Raw genomic sequence first — 26,516 nt, 5'->3', positions numbered from 1 at the left:
GCCGGGACCCTGAGGCTACTGCCGGAACTACAATGCCCAAAATGCACCGAGCTCGGACGCACCCAGAGCCAGCGAAGGGAGCGAAGGAAGCTCGGCCGCCATGTTAGGAGTACCGGGACCATTCTGCGGAGCGGGCTGTGGTTTTAGGAGGCGCGGGAGTCGAGTGGTGGTGCGTTGGGGATGGTGAGGTGGTGGACAAGCTCGTCGGAGACCCGGGGGCCCCACCCTGGGAACCGGAGGGTGGAAGCTTCATCTGGGGACAGATTGATGTAGGGCGGGTCTGGCTGGAGACGGCATCCAGAGGTAGAGGTTGAGCGGGCCTCGTCCTCACGGTCCTGCGGGTTTGCATAGGCCCCCTACGCCTCTTGCTCCATTTTCTAATAAGGTACTGAGGGAGTCAGTTCACTTCTGGGCTCGGAGCATCACTTATACCCTCTAACAGGACAGTCGGGGTTGTCGATGTCTTTGTTGGGATGCGGGGACCCGAGACGGCGACCTTCACGCCTGTGGTCGGAGAAGCTTCCACCCATGGAGTTGGGCTGCCCATCCAAACTTATTATTAACTTTTAGGTTAATTTTTCGTCCTTCCTTACCCCATCCCAGTTTTTCGGACCCTAGTTGGTTTCTCATACAGAATGATTGGCAAAGGGGTCCAAAGAAATCAAGATCGGAAGGTAGACAAGCTGCAAAGGGACGGGCGGCGCTTTGGGGCCGCAATTCGGAAAAGATAAGGAGGGGCCTAAAGGGGAAACACACCCGGGTTGAAATGACATCTTCATACCTGCCAGCAAAAGCAGGGAGATGTTGAGTTGGGGATTGATGTTATTAACGGCTGCCGATCGATCTGTTCCCGAGTAGCACGGGTTCTTCGGTAAACCGAGAGTATGCGCTAAAATACTGCAGAGATGGGGTGTTCATTACCATGGATCACCAGCTTACCGGAGTTTGTGGTACTCCGTATTTACAACAACTTTAACAGCTCATTTTTTTTTAACTAACTGAAACCAAAATCACTGGTCTTTAAGTTATTTTGTCTAGTGTCTCAAATGAACTGTATTCTCAATTGCATTACTAATGTGTGTTTATTTTTCAGAGTCTGTCTACACCATGGAAAGATGGAAAATTTCTTTTCCTCCTGAGGGTGTCTGAAGGGTTAAAAATGTTGCTATACTTTGCGCTGTTTTTCTTCCTCCTTTTTGCACCTAATTCTGAAAACAAAATTAACAAGTTATTTTGGGTCCCTTAGGTATGTGCTTCACCTGTTAGGAGTAATGAATAAGCTGATAAATGAATTCTCTTAGCAAAGAAAGGCTAGGCACAATTATTACAAGTGATCAAAGCATGGTAGAAAGAGTATTTTAAATGTATGCAGATTATGACTATAAAAACAGTTATGAAGAATGATCTTAAATGTCATGTTTCTGGGAATAAGTCACAAGATGAGTGGCTTTGTTTTATTTTTAAACAAAGGTGATATGTATGGGTCTCGTTTATCCATGAATATAACAATGGTAAGTGTTCATGCAAATAGTTCTATTATTCAGACATACCTTTGCAAATAATGATGGTAAGTATAGGAAAAGGAACAAAGTGTTTACTATTTTATTTCTGACCTTCAATATAACTATAGAAGTGTTTTAAGCTCAAAAGACATAAAATAGACAAGACAAATTTACATTTAGGTTTAGTTTCAAATTCTTAAATTACTTTTCAGAGTGTTTTTGTGTCTTATAAAAATTATAGTGAATTTGGTTCATTTTATATTTCTTTATATAAGCAATAATCTCAACATGAGTAACTGTTGAAGACAGATTTGTGTGTGTGGTGGGGGGGAAACACCAACAGATTTCTTAGAAATCCTGTGTGTGAGAAGTGAGATCTATGTAATGCACTGATTTTTGTAATTTGTCATGTTTTGGGGCAGTTTGAAGTTTTTCCAGCCTTATATACAGTGGACATGTAACCATAAAGAATTGAAGCAGATCTAGCTAATATCTACAAAAAGACTCCACGATTTAACCCTTAACTTTTAAGTGGTGGGAAATCTATAATGTGTTTTTAGAAATTTTATTTACAAAACTAATATTTAAGTTGGTGATGTTAGCTTCTGAAACGGTAACCTTAATGACCTGGAAGAAACACTGCATTAGGAAAACATTGAAAAGTGGAATTAGGAATGCTTTAAATAGATACAGAACCCCCCGCCCCGCCGCCCCCTTCTTTCAAAAGAGAATTAGGGAGGAGGGTATAGAGGGGATAAATGGTTATAGAAAAATTTTTTTAAAGAATTAGGGCGTTGATTTTATTATAATTATAGGCAGCTCATTAAAGAGTATTGTATTGACTCGGTTAAAAGTTTTTTCAACAGGCTTAAGTGTCAGGATCACCTATAGAACTCTAAAAATGAATAATTACTGCCCACCAGTAATTCGGCAGGAGCCAAATACTCCAGGATTGGAACCAGATATTGTGTATTTTTAAAACTACAGGTGACTGTACAAGGTAGGGTAGAGTAGTCCTTCACATCCGTATTTGTGTTTTTAGTAGTGTGTCATACCTAGTAAGTAATAAGTTTTGGCAAAGATTTTAGGTTTATTACTAATTATACCCATAAATGAATTGTGAAAATATGTAGATGAGGAAATCACTTAGGGGTCAATTTATACTTGATAGTTGGGGAGGGAGGGAAGAAATCAATTTTAACCTTGAGAATACCAGAATATCTTGACTTACCTGGATATTTCTTTGAGTAAGTGTGTAGTCTAATCCTAAGGAAGTGATAAGAGACACTTATCCAGCCCTGGCCTGTTTGGCTCAGCGGTTAGAGCGTCGGCCCGTGGTCCAGAGAAACCTGGGTTCAGTTCCCACTAAGGGCGTGTACCTCGGTTGCAGTTTGTCCCTGGCCCTGGTTGGTCGTGCGTGTGGCAACCACTTGATGTGTCCCTTTCACATCGATGTTTCTCTCTCTCCCTCCCACTCTATCTGAACAAAAAATAGAAAAATGTCCTCAGGTGAGGGTTTAAAAATAGGATTAAAAAATAAAAAATAGGCATTTATCCAGTAAGAACTTACTGCTATTACAAAATTATGGTAAAGCTCCAGATATTTAAAAGAAACAAGTCTCTCAACTGAGGCGACAGATACTAGAATTTTCTGAAAATAATTTTTTACTACTTTTCCTAAATCCTAAATTTTAAAAATTATTGTTGTTATCAAAATATTCTTGATGTTTGAGTACATGATATGTAATATAGTACCTTTTAAAGCTCCAAATTTGACTCAGTTACTAAATTTGAGGTTTCACATTCAAAATCCTATAGCATTTTTTTTTTTTTTTTATTTATTTTTTTTTTTATCCTCACCCGAGGATATTTTTCCATTTTTTGTACAGATAGAGTGGGAGGGAGAGAGAGGAAGGGAGAGAGAGCGAGAAACATCGATGTGAAGGGACACATCGAGTGGCTGCCACCCGCACGACCAACCAGGGCCGGGGACAAACTGCAACCGAAGTACGTGCCCTTAGCGGGAACCGAACCCGGGTCTCTCTGAACCGCAGGCTGACGCTCTAACCGCTGAGCCAAACTGGCCAGGGCCCTATAGCATTTTTTAATTCATATCTTTTATAGTATAAAAACAAGACTCGAGAACAAACATTTGAAATTTTTTAAGCAGCCCCAAGATTCAAATACTTAAGGGATCTGTCTTTGGAGGTGGTAAATGAAGACTAACTTGAGTGTTCTGGAGAATAATGACCTCTGGAGTCCTACTGATTCAATTTGAAATCTATCTTGAATGCCTTGCAGAGTCCCACAGGAATTGGTAACATTTTAACTGTGTGATAATAGCCTTAAGGGTGTGGAAGAGGATTAAACAGGATAATCTATGTAAAGCATTTAGCAGAGGGCTTTGAAACAGATATATTTGGTGTGTGTGTATTTCAAGTTTTTAGGAAGTAGCCCCAGAGTAGTTAGGACCCCAAAGACAGGACAGGGATTACCTCATATGTACTCTTTCAACAATTTATTGGTAAGTCAAACTTACATAATTAAGATCTTAACCAAAATATTTCATTTCTTCCTGTGAGAGGTCATTATAGGGTGGCTGAAATCTAAAAAATTTTTTGCAGTAACAGATTTTGCTTGTGTACTTGCATAGCTTGAAGAAGTTGATTATGAAAATCAGGCTCTATCTTAATTGAGGATCACTGTAGTTCTCTAAAAATAAATAATCTTCTAAATTATGAAAAATGTTAGAATTGTTTCATGCCTTACACAGGTCTAAAGTAATGCTTTTATATTTCAAGCTATGAAATTTGAAAGAACAGCTGTCTGTTGTTTGCCTTTATGTCTCTTCTAAAATAGAATAAATTTTCTTACCTGTCTCAGAAATGAAATGCCAGCAACCCAAAGGTGATGTATACCCAGCAGTTACATTAAAAATTATTATAACTTGATTACAGAGTTGAGACAAGCAAGCTTAACGGGGAACAAGAAAAACATTTACCAAAAGAGACCTTTTCAGGCCTTACCTTAGATGGAGTTAAAAGTCTTATATAATATATATTTCCATAAGTGGGCACACATGAGCAAGCCTGCTGCACAGGGTTCAACAGTTGGTGTTTTAACTCATTCTATAATCTTTCTAGTATTTCACATTTTAAACATTTTACTTTGAGTTAACATTCAGGAGAAGAAAACATGTTTTTTAGTCTTATTTAGTTGACCCACTGTTGTGTTTGTAACAAATTGACATGATTTTAACTTCTGGCTTTAATGTGTCACTAAAGTTAAATGCAGTAAATATCCCAAAGTCAAGATTTGAAATCCATATGTCCATTGTTGACTAGCCAGAAAAGTCTCCCCTCTATACCCTATGATTTTCTCGGTTTTTATAGGTTTGGATGATTAAGGTGGCACTAGAAAACATTTATTTGAAATAGTAAGTATATATGAATATGAGCTTAATCAAATATAAATATGTTCAGGAATATAGCAATTTAATAAATTCACTAGGTGATTCCTTTGCACCTAATTTTACTTGAAAGCACCAAGGTAAAATAATTTACCAAAATAATGTACCAACAGTATAAGCCCCTTCTCTTTTGTGTTCCTAATTCAGTCATATTTACATTGTGCTCAGTACCTCTTCTGAAATTCCAAGACACATGCCAAATATTTTTAAATGTTTGTGTATACAAATACTCAATGAAGAATATCCAACCACATGAACAAGTTATGTGATCCATGCCTTTATAAAGCATTTGATTAAAAAATATTTTTGAATAAGGAACCCTGCAGTACTCTACTGTAGACATCCAAAGTGTCAATATTTGGAGAGGGGGGCAGTTTCAACCAGTAAGTATGAAGTAATTACTAAGTACAAGGCTTTGGAGGTACAACGGTGACTATGACCCTTCAGACCATTACCCTCAACCTTTTTAGTGTCGTTTTCAAAAGAAATTTTTAATAAAATACAGTATGTCTTAGGAGCTGGTAATATTGAAATAATTATCAATTAAAATTTTTGATACAAGAAATATATATGCTTTATTAACTCAGTTAAGATCTAGCACTGGCTGTAATTATTGTAATTTCAACAATGATTAACATATTTAAAGTTTTCTACAATATTTACTAACACTTCTCTGGTCTGTTGCCCACATTCAAATTTTATTAGAAGTTATGTGATTTTTTTCCCCATAAAGTTCATGGACCCCCTGAATTCTATGAATCCCTGATTCACAACCCTGGTTAAATTTTTCAATTTTTCTCTCTTTCACAGTTGTATATAAGGCCTGATTAAGAACTTCAGAGACCTACTATGCACTGAAGAACTTGGATGACTTGCCTCATATAATTCAAAATCAAATAGCATAAAGTGGATTTAAGGAAGTTCTCGTTTCTCATGGTGAAGACACACACTTTTTTAGAACGTCCTAAATTATCTCCTTTTGTTTCATTAGGAGCAGGCAGGGAAACGCTGCTTTGCTGTTGTCTCCAAGTGTGTATTTGGCATCCAGGCTTTTCAATAGTCACTATATTTGGTACATAGTAAGAGCTAAGTAGCAGAATGAATGGATAGATCATTTCCATATAAGAGGTTCACAGTTTTGAGAACATTAAATTCATCAAGGTACAACGTGGGAAACAATACTAGAGTAGGAACTAAATGCTGTATTTGCTGTATAAATGAATAGATTAGTGGGGGAGGGGGGCTGTAATTCATGGTGCCCTAGATAGAGTTAAAAGGTAGGGTTAACATCTTCAAGCAATCCCATTGGTGGGTAAGCTCCAGAGGGGAATGTTTGTTTGTGCGTGCCTGCGTGTGCGTGTGTGTGTGTGTTTGTTTTCATTGTAGCTGATGTACTTCAAAACCCTGGACTGGTTTATCTTCACCTAATCAATCTCAAACCTGTGGTACCTCTTTTTTCCTAGACACTTCTCAAACATTTCAGCATTAACCTACCTCTAACTAGAAAGTAAGAAACCTCTTATTAGTTCAATAAGTAAATGAAGAGATGTTTTATCCTTAACAGAAAGCTAATTATTGTGTTGCTATAAGTATATTTTTAGCTACAATTTTCATTCACCAGTACTTAGGGTAAGAATCACCTCCAATTTTAAATTATGGCACAAGTCTGCTCAAGGTCACCCATTAACAAGTAGAGGAATTAAGAACAGAATCTATGCCCTGGCTGGGTAGCTCAATTAATTAGAGCATTTTCCAAATACACCAAGGTTGTGGGTTTGATCTACATCAGGACATACAAGAATCAACCACTGAATGCACAGACAGGTGGAACATGAAATTTTTCCCCCTCTAAAGTTAATAAAAACCAAAAATTTAAAAAATAACAACCCAGGTTAACTTTTAAATCTACACAAGAACTAGTATTTTAAGGGAAATGAGGAAGTAAATGTCCCAGATTTAAGTAGTTCCCATCTGGCCAAGACTACATATATATGGTCTTTTCCCCACATTTCCCAAAGGTACAACAGCCGTGTGAAACACCATATGGTGAAACAAAAGCTCCATAACTAAAGCACGTTTTTAAAAATAGCCTGAAGTTGCAATTTATTCTGCCTTCGAAGTGTACCTGGTATCTTTTCATCTTTTCTACCCTCCAAGAAAAACATTTCAAGGTTTCCCATTAGTGATTTACTGCTGAAAGGATTTAATGGCTCCTCTCCCCCTCCATCGCTTATCAATATCAATGAGTGTGTTTTCACATCGCTTGTTTAGAAGGCTGTAAAACAGTTTGGACTGAAAAAAAAATATTAAAGTGAATAGTGATTTTCAAGCCCTTTTGATCCACGTGGGGCACACTAGACCAATATCTAAAAAAGTGCATCACAATGTTTGTCAATTCACAAGTTAAATAGAACTTCGTTTTACAGACGAGGAAATTGGGCAGCTGGGAAGTATAACCAGGCCTGATCTGTGCTGGTGTGAAAATTGTAGGCTTTACCCATGCCACTAGGTGTGAACATTCACATAGTATATGGACCTAATTGCCATTCTAAATGCCAGGGATTTCTGAACTCTCTCTCACCTGGTCCCAAGAGTTTAGGGTAAGGGATTGTCTACCTATAGTTATTTCCACATAAACAGTGACAACAAGACCCAGACTTTATAGAACAATTTGCAGCATTTTTTAACTTGTAGTTCTTGTGCAGGCCACATAGCACAGTTTTATATTTTGAAAATAATTATGGACATACAGTATCATTTAGTACTTGACCTGGAAAAGGTAGAACCAGTGAGTAGTGGGCCAATGGAGAAAATTAGAAATCCACCTTTAAAATGCACAATGCTCCCCAAAAGCTGGTTACCATGTCCAGGAAAACAACTTGATTCTACTTTCTAACTCCCTTTTAGCACAAGGTTGCAAAATGACTGGCTCATAAACCATCAAGCTGCCTTGGCACGTAACATAGCAGACATGTAGCAGTAGTTTAATGGATAAAGAAGTTGTTAAATTACTGTAAAACGAATGGATTGTTTAGTCCTTTAATAACTGACTTTCATCACCCCATATCACTTCATTCTTTTGTTAACATTTTGTGCTAGTGAAGTAGATTGTTATGGACAATGAAGGAACTAGAACATTGCTTGACGAAGTCCTTCAAGGCTTGGACAGAAAATGGAATTGGAATCCTTGATTCCCAGTGCAGAGAAGACTGACATTTGATAATAAAATATTTATTGATAGCTGTGCTTTATACCATTATGTGTTTAATGCCATGGCCATAAAGCCATTACTGTAACGCTTTTTATTTTCTAAAGGAAGCCTGCAAGATGACTCCAGAATGACTGTTTTTGGTGAAATTCCTGTTTTCCTTTGGGACCAGGTTCTTTTTCTTCTTCTTTATTGATTTTAGAGAGGAAGGGAAAGGGAGGGAGAGATAGAAACATTGATGAGAGAGAACATCGGCTGTCTGCCTCCTGCATGCCCCCCACTGGGGATTGGCCCACAACCTAGACATGTGCCCTGACTGAGAATCGAACCCATGACCTCTTGATGCATGGGTCGACACTCAACCAGTGAGTCACACCAGCCGGGCGGGAGGTCCCTAACAGATTTTAAGATGATGCAGGTTGGTCAAAGGTTGGTTCATCCTCAATTTCTTTGAAAAGTACATATATACTCTACAATTAGTCAGGTAAAGCATTTTTAGATAGACTACTTCCATCTGGTCTATTTTCCTGTCACCCAGTAAGGTTTTTCATCATCAGCCACAGTTCTACTCTGGTATTAAAGGGTCTCCTGTTGCACACTGTACCGCTAATGTTTATAATAGAACATTAAGATAGGTTGAAGGCTTTCATAATCAGCCTACACTCAATCTTTCCCTACCTCTGCCCTCTTATTTCCCACCTATGTTTGCATACTGTTATCTACATTGTGAGTACATAGCCACTAAGTTTTCAGTTCTTTTCAGAGCAGGAACTATATACCATATTTATTTTCACATTTACTTCCGTGCATAAAACAGGACTTTGGTTTCAGCAGATATTCATTGAGTATCCACTAGGTGTCAGATGTACTAGGTAGATTCTGAGGACACCAAGATAACTAAACACAGGCCCTGAGTAGACTAACAGTCTTTTTTTTTAATTAACAGAAAGGGGGGAAATAGATCTGTAAGCCAAAAAAGCTGCAGTTTAATATATTGTAGTGGAGTAGGTTTCCTGGTTTAAGAGCACTAACAACCATCATTTCCAAAAGTTTCTCCCCAATAAGTTGGCTTCCATGACCAAATTTTCACCAACATAATGTCATTTTTTATAAGACCCCTATTGCCTCTGGGCAAGAAAACTAAGAGGTATTAAAGGGATATGAAATTACTTCCCCCTCTTAAAACTTTTCTGTTAATTAAAAATTTTATCCAATAAGACTTACTCTTTTGATGTATAATAATATGAGTTTAACCAATGAATAGAGTTATATAATCACCACCACAGTCAAGATATAGAACAATTACATAACCCCCCCTCCCCAGTTTTTTTTGTTTTTTTGTTTTTTTTTTATCCTCACTAGAGGACATTTTTCCATTTTTCAGATAGAAGGGGAGGAAAAGAGAGGAAGAGAAAAACATCGATGTGAAAGGGACACATCAAGTGGCTGCCCCCCCCCCCCCCACACACACACACACACACAACCCAACCAGGGCCGGGGACAAACCACAACCAAGGTATGTGCCCTTAGCGGGAACTGAACCCTGGTCTGTCTGGACCTCAGGCCAACACTCTAACCACTGAGCAACCGGCCAGGGCCTGCCCCCCCCCCCCAATATTTTGTGCTGCCCCTTTAATAATTTTTTGTGGTAAAAATTTTTATTTCTCAAAAAGTAATATTTGAGCTCTGGCTGGTTTGGCTCAGCGGTTAGAGCGTCAGCCTGCGGTCCACAGAGACCCAGGTTCGGTTCCCGCTAAGGGCATGTACCTTGGCTGCAGTTTGTCCCCGGCCCTGGTTGGGTCGTGTGGGTGGCGGCCACTCGATGTGTCCCTTTCACATCGATGTTTCTCTCTCTTCCTCTCTCTCCTTCCCGCTCTATCTGAGTGAAAAATGGAAAAATGTCCTCTGGTGAGGATTAAAAAAAATAATATTTGAATGTTTATTGTACAACTTTTCCTTATTCGAAAAAGGTATTGAGACAGAACCTTTTCTAATAAGTCTCTATAGAAATAGAGATATCCAAAGAGGGGCTAAATCATTAGACCATTGTTAGCCATCTGCACCTTAATTTGTAGAACAAGCTGTTGAAAATAAAGATTCAGAAAAGGTAGAGGGTGCATATGGTGTATGTCGTGTGTGTGTGTGTGTGTGTGTGTGTGTGTGTGTGTATTAGGCTAGAAAGAGGTTGGGGTCAGTGGATGGAGTTGGAGATTAGGGCCTGACAATGTGTTCCAAACAATGTGCATGCAATGATAGATATGGCTAGTGTGTTCTATGTTTTGAGTAGTACAAAGGGCCCTGGATTCTCAAAAGTAGGGTCACCAAAGAAAGGATATGAGCCCTGAGGAGGGCTGACCATGCAAAGTTTGACCTGGGATTCTAGTACTGACTCTGCCAGTAACTTGCCTTGAAGAGGTCAGTTTCCTTTTCTGGGCCTCAATTTCCTCATTTATAAAAAATAAGGTTGGATTAAGTATATTCCAAAGGCCAATTTAGTGTTCTCCAACTACAAGTAAGACCCTGTGTGTGTGTGTTACCTGAGTTTCTGTCCAATTTTTTTTTTTTTTTGAGAGTACATTTATTAAAGCTGGAACAGTGAAATAAGGAAGGACTTAAGATAGAAGAAGCAACAGGAAAGAGACTAGTCTGGGCTGCTTTGGTTCTCTAGAAACATGAGAAAGATGGGGTGCTTACTGGAGCTCACTGGAGAGTCAGAGAAAAGGGGCCTTGGGGACAGGTTCAGGGGATCAACCTTGGATGAGCTGCTGCTGTTCATTGCTCCCCTCCGAGTTTAGGAGATGCATGCCTATGGGGGAAGGAGAGTGGGTGTGCTCCAGGGAGGGAGAATTCGCTCTGTCCTCCAATTTTAACTGGGGAGACACATATGTAGATAACAATAACCAAACTCTAGCAAATATTACACTCTCTTAAAATGTCATGCAAGTTGCTCTGGCCGAGTAGCTCAGTTGGTTAGAGTGTCATCCTAATACACCAAAGTCATGGGTTCAATTCCCTGGTCAGGGCACATACAAGAAGCAACCAGTGAATACATAAATAAGTGGAACAACAAATCCATCAATCTCTGTGTGTGTGTGTCTTTGTCTCTCTCTTTCCTTCTTACTGCCCCCTAGAATCAATAAATACATAAAAAAATTTAATTCATGTAAGTTGATGTCAGAAGTTGCAAAGTTAAGGCTGATCTGAACTGAGCACTAGTGATATAGCTCTCTGATGTTCAGCCTTCTCATTCATAGAATGATTGTATATACTCTAATGTTCCTTGTAGTTCTCATGTTATGATTATGAAACCCATTAAAACTTACTAGTGTTACTTCCATTCTCAGTTCCTCTGGGTCTGCACCTGTTGTTCTGATTTTGAATGTTTTGTTGTTGCTGTTAATCCTCACCTGAGGATATTTTTTAGAAAGAGTGGAAGGGAGGGAGGGAGGGAGGGAAGGAGAGAGAAACATCTATGTGAAAGACACCTCAATCAGCCGCCTCCTGCATGACCCGGACAGGGCTGGGGATCAAACCTGCAACCCAGCCCTGGCTGGTTTGGCTCAGCGGTTAGAGCGTCGGCCTGCAGTCCAGAGAGACCCAAGTTTGGTTCCCGCTAAGGGCCCATACCTCGGTTGCAGTTTATCCCCGGCCCTGATTGGGTCGTGCAGGTGGCAACCACTTGATGCATCCCTTTCACGTCGATCTCTCTCTCTCTCTCTCTCTCTCTCTCTCTCTCTCTCTCCCTCTCTCTCTCTCCCTCCCCCTCTCTCTGAACAAAAAATGGAAAAATGTCCTCGGGTGAGGATAAAAAAAAAAAAACCTGCAACCCAGGTATGTGCCCTTGACCAGGAATCAAACCTGAGACCCTTTGGTCCACCGGCCAGCACTCAACCACTAAGCCAAACCAGCCAGAGCTGGTTTTTGAAGTTTTTGGTTTATTTTTATTAGCCACTATTCATTTAGTACCTTCTATGTGCCAGAACTTTTAATGTAAGGTATTTGACCTACATTATTTAATATTTAGGGACTTTTTTTTTAATCCTCACCTGAGGACATTTTTCCATATTTTGTTCAGATAGAGTGGGAGGGAGAAAGAGAGAGAAACATCAACGTGAAAGGGACACATCGAGTGGCTGCCACCCGCATGACCGACCAGGGCCGGGGACAAACTGCAACCAAGGTACGTGCCCTTAGCGGGAACCGAACCCAGGTCTCCCTGGACTGCAGGCCGACGCTCTAACCACTGAGCCAAATTGGCCAGGGCTATTTAAGGCCTTTTATAGTGCTGCCATCCTTTACAGATATACAGATATGGGGTAATCACACTATGCCACCTACTCCCATCCTGGATAAAGTATCCCTACAGCAAGATTGTTCAATGAATATTAAAAGTAGCACTAAAGAAGGGGAAAGATGTGTGTGGTTTTAAATTGATAAGTGAAGGGAAATGAACTAATGGTTGAGGGCTTACTGTGTACTAGGCACTTTATTTTTTTTATCCTCACCCAAAGACTTTTTTTTTTTTTTTTTTTTGCATTTATCTTCAGAGAGAGTGGGAGAGAGAGAGGGAGGAAGAAAGAGAGAGAAATATCGATGTGAGAGAGACACATCAAGTGGCTGCCACCCACACGACCCCAACCGGGGCTGGGGACAAACTGCAACGGAGGTATGTACCCTTAGCAGAAACTGAACCCGGGCCTCTCTGGTCCACCCGCCAAAGCTCTGACCGCTGAGCAAAACCGGCCAGGGGAACTAGGCACTTTATACATGCCTATCTTTTTCAGGTGATTAAGATAAGCAGATAGGTAGAGAGACATCACAAAGGGAGCCTGCTTGTTTTGATAACAAAAAGGAGGAAACTATTTCATACCCTAAATTATTGGAATTATTCAGAATATTTGTGTTTCATGTTATTCTTCACTATGAGGGCACTATGAGGACAGCATGGTAACTATGTAGTGTCTGGTCGATGTTTGTTGAATTAATAGGAATTTTTCCCATGCCCTAGAGTAAAAGCTATGGACCTATCTAGGATGTCATCTCCTCCACACACACAAAAAGGAACAACCAAATCCCTCTCACCTTAACCCTCTTCACATCTGTATTTGGAATTTTTTAGCCCCTCTACAATCCCTGCATGTGCCCCAGGTTAAGAACTCAGCCCAGGAGATACCGTGTATCCAGGCAGGCTAGAAGTATAGTTCCATGAATTTATAGTGCATCCTTCCTTGTTTGGTCCTTCATAGATTAGGGCAAATCATACCATGCCTCCTGAGCATTAACTAATGGTCATGTTCAGTTTTCTTTTTATGAGCAAAGATTGTATTCAGCTTGCTTTTAGGTTTATTAATATGTGCTATAACCAATGGGTCAGCATTACAAATTTTATCTTTTCAAGGTTTTTGAAGTAGGGATTATGCAGGTTTACAGATGAAGAAATTAAGGTTTGTCCCAAAGCTTACCTTATGAGAGTAACATCTCTGGCTTTCTATTTTTATCTCTCCCTTTCAGAAACCCACTTAAAACACTGTTGGGCTAGTGTCCTCATCAGTGAAATTTTATCTGGATAGAGAAAGATGATGAAAATTTTTCCTTGTCTCATAGTGGAGGAGAATGATATGTAAAACATACAGTTGATCCTTGAATATAACATCAGGGTTAAGGGCATTGACCTGTACAGTAGAAAGTTCTAGTATAAACACAGTCAGCCCTGCACACACACGGATTCCCAGCCAAGGAGTTGACCCTTGAACAGCAAGGGGTTGAACTGCACAGATCAACTTTTAAAAAAAAAAAAAAAAATCCACATATAAAGTGCACCCACATTGAAGGGTCAGTTGTATTTTAAATATGATATGAGAACTACCACATAAGTTGTGAGGGTCAGACTGGTTAGGGTCAGACTGGTTAAAGGTAAAGTAAATGCTGTGTAAACTCTACAGTTTTTCAAAGCACATATGGCTCTTGCCTTGATGTAAAATCCTCAGAACCTAATACGGTCCAACAAGATGCTTACCTAGTCTCCAATAGTGTCCCTTTACACATAACAGCAAGACCAAATCTCACCAGGCTTGTAATGGAAGAGTCTTGAGTTGTTTATTATTATTAGACTAGAAAACAGGGAGTTTTTTTAATCAGATAAATTGTTTTGAGCACTTACTCTGTGTCGGGCTTTTTAATTTACACAAAAGCTGTCTGGGTGAGAGTGAGAGTCTCCATTGTTCACTTACCAAGGCTACACAGTTATAGCTAACATTTGATCTCTTCCTGTAAGCAAAGTTTAATTCAGAAGTTTCTCAATATAACAACTCTGCAAAATACTGTTAATATTGTCATCCCTAATTTACCAATTATAAAATTAAAATGTAAAGAAATTAGATAATTTGTCCAACAATATTATAAAACTAAGACTTTGAACTCTGGCTGATTTGACTCCAAAGTCTGTACTCCATTCTAATACGCTACTGAAGCTTCCAAGCATTATTATCGTTAATCATTGTTTTTTGCATAGTAAGTGTGGCTGTCCCTGGGTAGGGTGGGGGGTAGTTAGTAAAGGAAGGATTAAGGGGGAGTTACTGGGCCATTTCTGAGAGGCAGTGCCTTCCCTGCAAACAAGTTTCTTGTGAAATAGGTTGGAAGGATAAGTAAGGCTGAGGGAGGTGGTGTGGTTGTGCCTGTTCAGGAGCTGATTACATCTGAGCCTCTGTCCCTTTTGCCTGCCAGCTGACTCAGAGCTGGCTGATGGGCCAAAGCCCAGGCAGGTTGATTTCATGAGCTGTGTACTTCAAAGGATCTGATTCCTGGCACTGCTGTGCACACTGCTTTTCAGAGGGCACAGTCTGGTGGGTGAGGCAACAGGACAGTCTCCATGTGTTTGCGAAAGGTCTAGGCAGTGTTTGCTCTAAAATCCAAATATACACAACTTTTTCCTAGCCCTGAGCAGAGCTGAAAATTAGATATTTAAACCATAAGTATTCCTGTACAGAAAACACAGGGGTTAGAATGTGGGCCCGGGAGTCAGATTCTAATCTTAGCTCTACCACTCATCTGTGGATAAATAACTAGGCCTCACTTTGCTCACATATGAAATGGGGATTAAGATAGTACCTACTTCATATGGTTGTTGTGAAGATTAAACATACATAAAGCATATAGCACAGTACCTGAAACATAGTAAACGCTCTTAAAACATTATTTATTATTTACAGAAAATTCATATTTTATAAGAGTTCAAACAAATAAATTAATTGGTTCATCATCCTTTCAGTTAATATACACTCAAAAGGTATTTATTATTTTGTTGGATAGGAGGGATGGAGAAAACAGGTGTTTTGTTGAACACCTAAAATGAGTGATACACACACACACACACACACACACACACATTTTTAAACCAAGTTCTTTTGGGAAATTGATTTTTATTCTTCAAACTCCAAACTTATATCTAGCATAGCCAGGGACTCAGGAGAACACATCTTTGTGAATAGCATTTTGCTCTGTCATTCCTAAGAACTAGCAGATAACTGGCTCAAGCTAAGGAATGTGGGTTTGGGATTGGGGCACCATAGCAGTGAGCCAGATATTTTTTAAAAATATATCATCTCATTTAAGGTTCACAGAAACCCTATGAAGTATTTTCCCACTTTATAGATGAGACCCTAGATTGAGAGAGGCATCGTTAAATGCCTTAGACCATATAGTCAGCACTAATTACAAAGCCTATGAATAAGATAGCCTTTATCCCCTACTGGAACATGTTATTCAGCAGGCAGGCAGACACATAAACAAGTATGTACATTCAAAGTGCTGTTGTTGAGGTTTATACTAGGTGCTTGGGAACACAGAGGAGGGAAGGTGAATTTGGGGCAGGGGTGGTAAAAGTAGTCCCCTCACAGGATTAATGCTAATAGTGGGACTTCAGACAGGAATGAAGTAGGGGCTTTTGGTGGTAGAGAAGAAGTTAAGAAGGGTCTTTCTGAGTTTTCTCAAGTCACAATAAAAGGGGTTAGAAGAAAGACTTTCTGTAATTTCTGAAGTCAATATGACTGCCTTTTAGATCTAGCATTATAATTGCAACAAATGTTATGGTTGCAAAAATCTGTTTCCAGAGAGACCAGATTATGTTGTGTACTTGAGGTGAAATGGTAGGGGTCGTTATATAAATGATGTCTCTCTACATCAGAATTATCTGTACCTCCTTGAGCTTTTGAACTGAACCTAATATTAATAATAGTAACTACCTCTTATTGCATGATCATTAGGTACTAGTCACTACTGTGTTCATAAGCCAGAACTCTTAACTGGAGAAAGGTGGTAAGGCTTTGTCTAAGTCAGTACAGTATTTGTGGTTTCACTTTCCAAAGTTTCAGTTACCTGCCATCAACCATGGTCTGAAAATATTAAATGGAAAATTCCAGATAAAAACAATTCATATGTCTTAAATTGCACGCCGTTCTGAGTACTCTGATGAAATCTTGCTCCTTCCTGCTCTATTCCTCCCGGATGTGAAACATTTATTTGTCCAGCGTGTCCGTACTACATACAATACCCATCCCATTAGTTGGTTAATAGCCTACTTGGTTATCAGATCTACTGTCACAGTATCACAGTGCTTGTGTTCAAATACCCTGGTAGTAGCCTAACACTTCACAATGCCTATGTCATTCATCTCACTTCATCTCATCATGTAGGCATTTTATCATTTCACATCGTCACAAGAAAGATGAGTACAGTACAATAAGATATTTTGAGCCCTGGCCGGTTTGGCTCAGCAGTTGGAGCGTCAGCCTGCAGACCAGAGAGTCCCAGGTTTGGTTCCCACTAGGGGCACATACCAGGAAAAAAAAAAGATATTTTGAGAGAAACTACATTCACATAACTATTATAGTATATTATTATAATTGTTCTATTTTATTATTGGCTATTGTTAATCTCTTACTTTATCTAATTTATAAATTAAACTTTATGAACGTATAGTGAAAAAACATAGTATATATCAGGTTCAGTACTATTTGCAGTTTCAGTCATACACTAGTGGTCTCAGAATATATCCCCCACAGATAAAGGGGGACTGCTATATCTCATATCACGTACACTTAATTTAAAAACATACCCTCAATATATGTAGATTACTAGTATATAATGCCCATTATGAAATGTAGATAAAATCAAGAATTATAAGAAATGAAATGCAGTTGAAATAAACTGTTTTGTCTCAGGGCAAAATATATACTTAGGATTCTATATTTGTTATTAATAGTGAACATGAATTAATATTTCAGATAAGCTACATAATAGTTTGGGATTCTTTGTCAGTTTGTCAGATTTGATTAGATCATCATTGCATTTACTGATGTTACTGATACTAAGTAGATTCTGCCTTTTTTTGTTGTTGTTCTTCAATTAATAGAATTTTTCTTCAGCAATTTTTTAAAACCAGTTGCTCATTTTATGAGATTTAGTTTAGTGAAAATTAGATTTTTAAAAAATTGTAAATCTTTTTTTGAACTGTCCCATGTCACTAAATGCTGAAAATGAAAGAACCATTCATCCCTCATGTGACATGTGAACATCCAATACAGGGACAGTGTGGGCATGCCAAGTTCAATCCATATTGATAGAGATTAATTTTTAAAAATGCATTACAAACATACATTAAAGTTACAAAAATTCTTACCACACCTCAGTGGATAGTCTTATATACTTCTAGAGCAGCAATTTCCAACCTTTTTTTGTCTCATGGCACATAAACTAATTACTAAAATTCTGCAGCACACAAAAAAATCTATTTTTGCTGATCTGACCAAAAAATAGGTATAATTTTGATGGCTATTGTTATGTTGGTTGTTGTTATTATTATTACTTTTATTACTTTTTTTTAATCCTTACCCGAGGACATTTTTGCATTTATCTTCAGATAGAGTGGGAGGGAAAGAGGGAGAAAGAGAAAGAGAGAAAGGTTGATGTGAGAGAGACACATCGACTGGTTGCCACCCACACAACCCCAACCAGGGCCGGAGACAAACCGCAACCAATGTACGTGCCCTTAGGGGGAACCAAACCGGGGTCTCTCTGGTCCGTGGGCCAATGCTCTAACCGCTGAGCCAAACCAGCCCAGGCTTTTGTCATTATTTTATTTGACAGTCTAAGGGGAAAGAGGTCAGTGGTCCTGACTGAATAATCAGGTATTGCATGTTTTAAAAATTCTTGCAACACAGTGGGTGAAAATCGCTATTCTAGAGTGAGCACACTCCACTTTCAAGATTAGTAGTCTAAGGAACAGAATTTGCAGCGATAAAATGGAAATAATTGGTCCTTTTTTAGCAATGATTCATCGAAATTCATTTATGGATGACAGATGGGAAGTACAAAATGACTTTCTTAGAAATCAGAAGAGGTGAGGTAAACTTTGAGAGTGTGGCCAGTCTGTAAAAAGGCATAACCTAATTTGTCAAATGCCTCCAACAAATACATTCTAGTCTTTAAGAAAACAGGCTTTGTCAGACCTACTTAGATTTACTCCCAGCTTTGCTATTTACTAGGCATGCAATTTTGGGAAACCAACAACCTGTTGGAGTCTGTTTCTCATCTCTGAAATGAGGATGATTACTAATACTATTGTACCCTCACTGTGTGCACAAAGATGCTGAGCTAAACTCTTTACAATAAATTAATTTAATACTCACAATATACTAATGTGGTAGAGGCTAACTAGTTGTTCACGAAAACATTCCTTTTCCTCCTAGGCACACAAAAGGATTACATTTCCTGACCTCCCTTGCAGCCACCTTATTGTGTTCTGGCCAATGAGATTGGGCAGAAGTGATGCACACCACATCCAGGTCTGACCCATGAACCTTTCCCTTGACATTCTTCGTGTTCTCTTCCATTATTTGTCAGAGGGTTCAGCAGAACCATTGGGTGCAAGGGCCTCTCTCTTCCTTCCCCCACTTCCAACCTGCATTGGATTGTGATGTGAGACAGAAATAAACTTATTGTGTTAAGTCATTGAGATGTGGGGGTTGTTTTTTACAGAAGTTATAAGCACCTTATACAATAAAGTTTGACAAGAACCCAGAGAAGGGAAAGATTGTTTACAGTGACTGGGACATGATGTACAATAAAAAGGGTAATTAACCTCATTGACTTAAGAAAGATAAAGATTACTTTTATTAGCTAGCTTATGTAGATATGTCTGTAAAAGTCCTTTGGCTAAAGTGTGAGAAAATGTTGGGAATCCCTGATTTACACTCTGGTTTCCAAAGCGTTTCATAGACACCACTGGGAATACCTCAAGGAATGGAGATACCACCCCTGCAGTACCTAACTCTCTATAGCCTGCTTAATCAGCTCAACACACTTCTCTAAATTTCATAAAAATACACAACAAATATGAATACATTTTTTTTGTTAATCCTCACTCAAGGATATTTTTTCCATTGATTTTTAGAAAGAGTAGAAGAGAGGAAGGGAGGGGGGAGAGAGAGAGAGAGACATTGATGTGAGAGAGACACAATCAATTGATTGCCTCCTGTACGCATCCCAGGGGATTGAACATGCAACCCAGGTACATGCCCTTGACCAAGGATCGAACCTATGACCCTTCAGTGTGCTCTATCCACTGAGCCACACAGGCCAGGGAATGAATACATTTTTTTATACTGCATTGGAAATCCTTCCTCCACCTTGATGAAAATTTTTTGCTTGTTTATTTAAATCCCAAGAGCTGAAATGTGTAGTTTAGACTTCTCTCTCAAGTTAACCTGTATATAATCAATAATTCCCTTCACTCTAACACATTTTCTGCACATTACAGTACTTAGCTATAGCCATAATTTTATTTGAGATTTAGAATTCCTGTAATTTGGATTACCCTCAGTCTCTGAAAGATCTCATCTTATTTTGATCTAGCAACTACTGCTATGTTTTCCTCTCTCTCTTTCATGTTTATTTGTAAAAATTCTTAGAATTGCATGAATAGCTACTTAGGCCCTTGGCTTCACATTTTCTCCTCAAATACAGATGAATTATTTGTTCTTGACTTTAGTGAATCAGAATATTAGCACAGCCTCCCAAGACTGTTTGCTGCTATTGCCTTTATCATGCTCCTCCCCTCAATCATATGTTTCCAAGACATTCAGGAGTTGGGTAATTGGTTTCGAGGCCTTGATAAATGTCCATTGCTTAGAAGAAACAAGCAGGCTACGTGTTCAGACAGACCTGATTTCCAGTCCTGAATAGCCACCAACTAGCTCTATGTGGCATCGGTTAGTTATTCAACTTCTTAGGAGTCACAAGTAAAATGGAGATAGATGGTAAACCACTTTGTGAGATTGTTGAGAAAACCCACTTTGCAAAGGTAAATGGGGTATATAGACTGATTTGACATGTGAATATGAATGCAAAAATCTTAGTAAAATACCAGTGAACCAAATGTAAAATAGATATCATAACCAAGTATTTATATCAGAAATATAAGATTGGGCCCTGGCCAGTTTGGCTCAGCGGTTAGAGCGTCAGCCTGCGGTCCACAGAGACCCAGGTTTGGTTCCCGCTAAGGGCATGTACCTTAGCTGCAGTTTGTCCCCGTTCCTGGTTGGGTCGTGTGGGTGGCGGCCACTTGATGTGTCCCTTTCACATCAATGTTTCTCTCTCTTCCTCTCTCTCCTTCCTGCTCTATCTGAATAAAAAATGGAAAAATGTCCTTGGGTGAGGATAAAAAACAAACAAACAAACAAACAAAAAGAAATATAAGATTGGTTTAGTGTTTCTAAAAATAAAAAAATGTAATCTGTACCTTAACTGATTGATGGGATAAATACATGTATAGTCGTTTCAAAGATGCAAAAAACATTTTATAAAGTTCAACTTCTACCCATAAAAACAAAACCCTTGCCCTGGACAGTTTGGCTCAGTGGTTGGAGCGTTGGCCTGCGGACCAGAGAGTCCTGGGTTTGGTTCCCGCTAGGGGCACATACAAAAAAAAAAAAAAAAACCCTTAGCAAATTGTGAATAAAATTTCATAAACTGATAAAGGATATCTAATAAAAACCTTATACTTGAGAAAGCAAAAGCTTTTTTTAAGTTGATAACGGATAACTTTTAAAAGTATATCATACTAAATGGTTAAAAGATGAAAATTTCTCTTTGAAATAAATAAGACTTCTTTTATTCACCACTGTCTTGGAGATCCCAGCCAGCTCAGTAAAGCAAGAAAAAATATATAAATAAAAGGTATTAAGGATTGGAAAAGAAAAAGGGAAATCCAAAAACAACTTCATATAAATTATTAGACTTAATAAGAATTTAGAAAGTTTACCAAATACAAGACTATTATATAAAAATTAATGGCATTTTTATATACCAGCCACAAATAATTTTTTTAAGTATTTGATATAGACAACTTATACTAACATTTTTTTTTTTTTAATCCTTACCTGAGGACATTTTTCCATTTTTTGTTGAAATAGAGTAGGAGGGAAAGAGAGAGAAACATCGATGTGAAAGGGACACATGAGTGGCTGCCACCTGCACAACCTAACCAGGGCCGGGGACAAACTGCAACCAAGGTACGTGCCCTTAGCGGGAACTGAACCCGGGTCTCTGAACTGCAGGTTGACACTCTAACCGCTGAGCCAAACTGGCCAGGGCTATACTAGCATTTAAAATATCAAGTACTGCCCTGGCCGGTTGGGTTCAGCGGTTAGAGTGTTGGCCCATGGACCAAAGAGTCTCAAATTTGATTTTGGTCAAGGTCACATACCTTGATTGCCTTTCTATGTGTGGGAGGCAGCCAACTGATGCGTCTCTCTCACATTGATGTTTCTATCTCAGCCTCTCTCTTTCTCCCCCTCACTCTCTTCAACTCTATCTGAAAATCAATTGAAAAATATCCTCGGGTGAGGATTTAAAAAAGAAAAATCAAGTACCTCCCTGGCCATTCTTGTTCAGTGGTTAAAGTATCGGCCTGAGCACTGAAGGTCCTCAGTTTGGATTCCTGGTCAAGGGCACATATCTGGGTTGAGTGTTTGATCCCGGCCCTGGTGGCAGTACTGTGGGAAACAACCAATCGATGTGTCTCTCTCATATTGATGTTCCTCTCTCCCCCCTCTTCACCCCCTTCTCCCTCCCTTCCACTGTCTAAAAATCAGTGGAAAAAATATCCTCAGGTGAGGATTAACCAAAAAAAATAAATAAATAATCAAGTACCTAGGAATGATGTAACAGAAGACGAGGCTATCTCTAAGGAGAAGACTAAAACTTTGTTCAGAGACATCAAAGAAGACATAAACAAGTGAAGAAATATACCATGTTCAGACTGTCTCCTTCACCCTGCTCCTCACTGCTCTGGATATAGTATTCTACCTGGATTCCCAAGTCCCAGCACCTCAGAAACCTTCCTCGCATTGTTGTATGCAATCCTAAACCCAAGCTCAGCTCTTTTGCAAGGTGCATTCTATTGGGGCTGCATAGTAGACCCTGATCTTTGGGAATTCTGGAGAAACCCAGCTTATCTCCAAACAGAAGGACAATACTTAGCATTTATAGACAGATTCACTCTATTCAAATCACATGCCTTCATTTGACCCTTAGTACAAGCCCGTCGGGAAAGGATTTGTATTATTCCCATTTCTTATTTGAGAAAGGTGAGTCTCCTCCAGGTTAACAGCAACCAAAGACCCACAGTCAGTCAGGAGCCAGCACTAAAACCCAGGGCTTTGACACTGAACAGAATGCATTCCAGAGAGATCCGGGTTAAGGTCCTGTTAAGGGCACGTACCTCTGTTGCAGTTTGTCCTTGGCCCTGGTTGGGATTGTGTGGGAGGTGGCCACTCGATTTGTCCCTTTCATGTCGTCATGCCAATGTTTCTCTCTCTCTCTCTCTCTCTCTCTCTCTCTCTCTCTGTGTGTGTGTGTGTGTTCCTCTCCTCCCTCCCACTCTATCTGAACAAAAAATGGAAAAATGTCCTCAGGTGAGGATAAAAAAAAGAGAGAGAGAAGAGATGGAGAGAAGAAAGAAGAGAGAAAAGAAGGAACTTTACAGTATTTGCCTCACAAATTGGCAGCTGATTTTTGTAGACAAGCCAAAATCTCCTTTCCCTGAACTCACTTTTGAAGATTAAATCAAGCAAAACACGAAAAGGGCTAGCACAGTGCCTAATACAGAGTATTTGCTCAATATATGCTAGCTACTGTTATTGGTAACTACTACACCACAAAAAGATAATCCTGCAGGCTTTTCAACCAGAGCATTGCCCGGGTCAGGCCAGAAAAAGCTCAACATCAGAGGACTTCCGGTCAAGATGGCGGCGTAGGTAAACGCGGTATCGCGTCCTCCCACAACCACATCAAAGTTACAACTGAACTACAGAACAACCATCATTCAAAAATGCCTGAAATTGAGCTGAATGGAAGTCCTACAACTACGGAATTAAAGCAGCAGCCACAGAGACTGGTAGGAGGGGCGGAGGCGGACACAGGCTGGTCCCACACCCATGTGTGGCGGATAAAAATCAGGAGGACACCTCGGTTGAGAAGGGGTCCCCGTCCCACACCAGATGCCCCCTCAGGGTTCCAGTGCCAGGAAGAGAAGTCCCCATAACTTCTGGCTGGAAAAACCAGCGGGAACTGAGGCTCAGGGAAGCTGAGGCAGCTGGAGCCCCAGGCAGCTCCTCTTAAAGGGCCCACGCACGGACGTGTCGGACTCACTCCCTCTAAGCTTGGAGGGGGGGCAGCTCGAGGGACACTAGGGACATACAGGGAAGAACTGAGCTGTTTGATACTGGAGCAAGGGCTTGAGAGGGGCTTTTTCCAGGACAAACCTGCTGTCAGAGGCCTTTGTTCCTTTGGTGAGCCCTTCCCTGGGGCGGCAGACAGTCACCATACCTGAGACTCCAGCAACCTGGCTCACACTAGTAGCCCCGCCTGGTGACTCCCTGAGGCCCCGCCCCACCCAACTTTCAGGCCCACCCAAGCTGTTGCCATTTGCTTAACCATAGAATTGGCCTATCTTGGATCCTGCTTCAGGTTTTCCTAAATTCTTTCAAATAAGCAGCATCTGGTCTCAGATAGCCCCATACATCTCGTTAAGTAATACACAGAAACAAACACAGGGAAGCAGCCAAAATGAGGAGACAAAGAAACAGGTCCCAAATGAAAGAACAGAACAAAACCCAGGGAAAGAACTAAGCGAAATGGAGATAAGCAACCTAACAGATGCTGAGTTCAAAATACTGCTTATATGGATGCTCAATGAACTGAGTGAGGGCCTCAAGAGCATAAAAAAGGACCAGTCAGAAATGATGGATGCAGTCAGAAATGAAGGAGGCATTAACTGAAATAAAGAATAATTTACACAGATTCAATAGTAGAGTACTTAAATCCAAGAAGCAAGCCATCGATTTGGAATATAAAGAAGCAAAAAACACCCAATCAGAACAGCAAAAAGAAAAAAGAATCCCAAAAAATGAGAGTGTAAGGAGCCTCTGGGACAACTTTAAGCGTGCCAACATTCACATCTTGGGGGTGCCAGAAGGAGAAGAGAGAGAACAAGAAATCGAAAACCTGTATGAAACAATAATGGCAGAAAAATTCCCCAACTTGGTGAAGGAAACAGACTTACAAGTCCAGGAAGCACAGAGAGTCCCAAACAAGATGAACCCCAAGTGGCCCACACCAAGACACATCATCATCAAAATGCAAAAGGTTCAAGACAAAGAGAGAATCTTAAAAGCAGCAAGAGAAAAGCAGTTTGTTACCTACAAGGGGGTTCCCATAAGGCTGTCACCTGATTTCTCAAAAGAAACTTTGCAGGCCAGAAGGGAGTGGCAAGAAATATTCAGGGTGATGAAAAGCAAGAACCTACAACCAAGATTACTCTATCCTGCAAAGCTGTCATTTAGAATCAATGGCCAAAAAAATAAAAAAATAAAATAAAAAAAACCCTGGCCGGTTTGGCTCAGCGGTTAGAGCATCGGCCTGCGGTCCGGAGAGACCCGGGTTCGGTTCCCACTAAGGGCATGTACCTCGGTTGCAGTTTGTCCCCGGCCCTGGTTGGTCGTGCGGGTGGCAGCCACTCGATGTGTCCCTTTCACGTCGATGTTTCTCTCTCTCTCTTCCTCTCCCTCCCACTCTATCTGTACAGAAAATGGAAAAGTGTCCTCGGGTGAGGATAAAAAAAAAAAAAAAATAGAATCGATGGCCATATAAAGAGTTTCCCAGACAAGAAAAAGTTAAAGGAGTTCATCGCCACCAAACCGTTATTATATGAAATGTTGAAGGGTCTTTTTGAAGAAAAAGATAAAATGTATGAACAAACAAAATGGCAATGAATAGATATCTATCGACAATGGAATCTACAAACAAAATGAACAGGCAGAGCAGAAACATTCTCATAGATACAGAGAACATTTTGTTGGTTGCCAGATGGGAGGAGGGTTAGGGGAATGGGTGAAAAAGGTGAGGAAATTAAGAAGTACAAATTCATTGCTAGACTGACAAACCTCAAACCTCAAAGGGAAAGGGGTTGGGGGGCGGGAAGAAATAAACCGAAGAACTTATATGCATAACCAATGGACACAGACAATAGTGTGGGAAAAGGTGGGGGGGGGGGAGAGTGGGGAGAGGAGGTCAATGGGAGAAAAATGAGGAACATCTGTAATACATTCAACAACAAAGATTTAAAAAAAGAAAGAAAGAAAATAAATAGCTCAACATCAGACTGACTGCAGTCTTATCCCTGGAGGACTACAGTGGGGAGGAAGACGCTCAGGAGCTAAGTGTTTTTGATTTTCAGCATGTGATTCACAAGAGAAGCTATATTGTTTAAGACATCTCCTCTGTTCTCTTTTATTTCTTATTCAGTAGACCTTTCCTGAAGAGCCAGCTATACAGCACGCACTATGCCAGTCACTGAGATTGGAGAGAAATACATCATAAGGAACATTGTACAGGCAACTCTCTGGTGATCATCTCAGGTGTCACAGCCTTGAAGGTCCAAGACTGTTTATTTGGAGGAAGATGGGGCAGACTACAGGTATGGTGGGGAAAGTATGAGCTTTGGCATCAGAGGGATTGAGGTTTCAATCTGTGTAAAATTGTTTTTATTTATTTATTTATTTTTATTTTTATCTTTTGGTACGTGCCCCTAGTGGGAACCAAACCCGGGATTCTCTGATCTGCTGGCTGACACTCCAACTGCTGAGCCAAACCGGCCAGGGCTTAATGTTTTTTGTTTGTTTTTTTATTGATTTTTTTTTAGAGAGAGAGGAAGGGAGAGAGAGAAACATCAATGTGAGAGAGAAACGTAGATTGGCTGCCTCCTGCTGACCTCCTATTG

General features: G+C 39.9%; 1 long non-coding RNA gene across 3 annotated transcripts; it reads left to right on the top strand.

Moving 5' to 3' along the window:
• Positions 1-71: 71 nt before the first annotated feature.
• LOC118628840 lies at positions 72-26,207 on the top strand. 3 transcript variants are annotated; one of them, XR_004959318.1, is made up of 6 exons: positions 72-169; positions 1,094-1,246; positions 4,895-4,938; positions 5,782-5,907; positions 18,925-19,020; positions 26,045-26,207. It is a non-coding gene; the product is annotated as an uncharacterized LOC118628840 (long non-coding RNA). The 3 variants fall into 3 exon arrangements; XR_004959319.1 differs by lacking the exons at positions 18,925-19,020; positions 26,045-26,207 and adding an exon at positions 2,369-2,502 and having other exon boundaries at positions 5,782-8,407; XR_004959317.1 differs by lacking the exons at positions 18,925-19,020; positions 26,045-26,207 and having other exon boundaries at positions 5,782-8,407.
• The last annotated feature ends 309 nt before the right edge of the window (positions 26,208-26,516 follow it).

Source organism: Molossus molossus, unplaced genomic scaffold, assembly GCF_014108415.1.
Source record: "Molossus molossus isolate mMolMol1 unplaced genomic scaffold, mMolMol1.p scaffold_m16_p_13, whole genome shotgun sequence".
In the NCBI taxonomy this organism is placed as follows: domain Eukaryota; kingdom Metazoa; phylum Chordata; class Mammalia; order Chiroptera; family Molossidae; genus Molossus; species Molossus molossus.
The sequence above is the reverse complement of the archived record's forward strand: the minus strand, read 5'-3'. Positions and strand labels throughout refer to the sequence as shown.